Consider the following 2,472-nt stretch of genomic DNA (forward strand, 5'->3'; position numbering starts at 1 on the left):
GACACACTTTTCCAGTCATCTAGGGTTCAAATGCTATGGCCACAAGCACACGAGCTACAGGTAATGTATTGTTAGCAAAGACACTCCCATTGGCAGCCTGCTGACATAGCCCATTAACACCAAATTTGGCCACACTGTCCTAACAGATACGTTCATTCTATGTAGCACATTGATTTCTGTGGTTATTTCACATAGTATTGCTTTTCTGTTAGCACTGGCACCTCTACACAAATGCTGCTGTTCTCTGTTATTAAGTAAAGGCTGTTGGCCACTGCGTTCTCTGTGGTGAGAGGTAATGGCTGAAATTTTGTATTTTCGGCACTCTCTTGACGCTATGGCTCTCACAATATTCAATTCTCTAATTATTTCCAAAATGGGACGTCCAATGTGTGTAACTCCAACTAGCATTCTGCATTCAAAGTCCATTGATTCCCGTCATGCAGCCTTAATCACATCAGAAACCTTTCCACATGAATCATTTGAGTTAAATGAAAGCTCTGCCAAAGCACTGCCATTTTATGCCGGTTGTTATGTGTGCATATTGCTATCCCATGGCTTTTGTCACCTTAGTTTATTGGCCCTACTCAGTGGTGGTTGCTGTGTAAGAGCAAGTGAACACCCTAACTTTCGACACCTTGAAGATTTATTCATTATTTTTCTTTGAATGCTGTTAAATGTAACAGCTGCTGCAATCTGAAAGATACAACACGTAGATTTACTGCGCTTCTAAGCCTGTGTGAAATTTGGCATCAGGGTTGCGAGCACTTCCTCAGCTGTGCATGTTTTAAGAAGCTTTTGCGCAACTGGGTCACGTAACTGCCTTATGGGCCAAATACATACGGATTTGATAAACAAATTTCACAGTTCACGATGTGCACAGCTAGCCCTTACCACTCATATGCAAGTTTACATCAGTGCTACCAGGTGGTAGCACACTGCAGCAAACTTTTATCCCCATTCGCTTGGCATAAATCCCACCAGATGATAGCACACTCCTCAGATATGCCAATTCACTCACTATATAGTAAAATTAGATTGGATGTCAGTATATGTTAAAGTTGTACTGAGAGAAAAATCTATTTTGTGGGTTTCTGAATGATTTATATTATATTAAGTTTTGAATTTTATCATATAGTAATCCATTTGAGGTCCGCCCCTCGCGGTAGCGTTCTCGCTTCCCGAGCACGTGGTCCCGGGTTCAACTCCCGGCGGGGTCAGGGATTTTTCCTGCCTCGAGATGACTGGGTGTTGTTGTGTCGTCTTCATCATCATCATCATTCATCCCCATTATGGTCGGAGGAAGGCAACGGCAAACCACCTCCATTAGGACCTTGCCTAGCAAGGTGGTGCGGGTCTCCCGCATTGTTCCCCTACGCTCTGTAAAGAAGCATGGGACTTCATTTCCATTTTCCAATCGATTTGAGGCACTGACAATTGTAAGGGCCTAAAACACATCATTGTTGATTGTGAGATTGTAACATTTATTCATGCTTCTGGAATCTGTTGATCATATTGTGGGTCAGGTTCATCTGTGCTGTAGGACATTATGGATCTCAGTGCCTCATTTGTATTCTAGTCAAGCGACCATGTTGGTAGACATTACTACTTGAACTGATCATTTCCACAGACAGCAGTTTGTGTCTGCAGTTGGTTGTTTACTGTGTGGGGATTGGCTTTTGGGTGCAGTGTAAATGTGAACTGTGTTGAATCTATTTTAAATGCTATCAGGAAAGTAAAGCTGTGAGTCATGCTTGGGCAGCTCAGTCAGTAGAGCACTTGCCCACGGAAGGCAAGGGTCCCGAGTTCAAGTCTAGATCTGGCACACACTTTTAATCTGCTAGGAAGTTTCATATCAGTGCAGAGTGAAAATCTCATTCTGGAAACAGGAAAGTAAATTACCAACAAATGTTAGCCACAAAGGAACTATGGCCTCCGAGACCACATCCATTCATTGAGAGAGTGACAAAATCACGTAAGTGTGATTACAAGCAAACATTTAGCAAGAAAGTGTACAATTAGTGCAAGTTGTGTGGCTGCAACGTAAGAATGTCTGATTTTCAGCCTGGAAGTAAATTCGTGGACTAATACATATGTTAGACAACGGCCTTGCCGCAGTGGATACACCGGTTCCCATGAGATCACTGAAGTTAAGCGCTGTTGGGCGTGGCTGGCACTTGAATGGGTGACCATCCAGGCGCCATCTGCTGTTGCCATTTTTCGGGGTGCACTCAGCCTCATGATGCCAATTGAGGAGCTACTCGATTGAATAGTAGCGGCTTCGGTCAAAGAAAACCGTCATAACAACCGGGAGAGCGGTGTGCTGACCACATGCCCCTCCTATCCGCATCCTCAACTGAGGATGACACGGCGGTCGGATGGTCCCGATGGGCCACTTGTGGCCTGAAGATGTAGTGCTAATACATATGTTAGGGATCTTGTACATTTGTCTGCAAAATGGAAAAGCATGAAAAC

The 2,472-nt window shown here is 43.9% G+C and overlaps 1 pseudogene; it reads left to right on the top strand.

Annotated features, from left to right (window-relative positions):
• Positions 1–2,096: 2,096 nt before the first annotated feature.
• On the top strand, positions 2,097–2,213 carry LOC124790404 (annotated as a pseudogene).
• Positions 2,214–2,472: the final 259 nt, after the last annotated feature.

This window comes from Schistocerca piceifrons, chromosome 3 (genome assembly GCF_021461385.2).
Source record: "Schistocerca piceifrons isolate TAMUIC-IGC-003096 chromosome 3, iqSchPice1.1, whole genome shotgun sequence".
Classification (NCBI taxonomy): Eukaryota; Metazoa; Arthropoda; class Insecta; order Orthoptera; family Acrididae; genus Schistocerca; species Schistocerca piceifrons.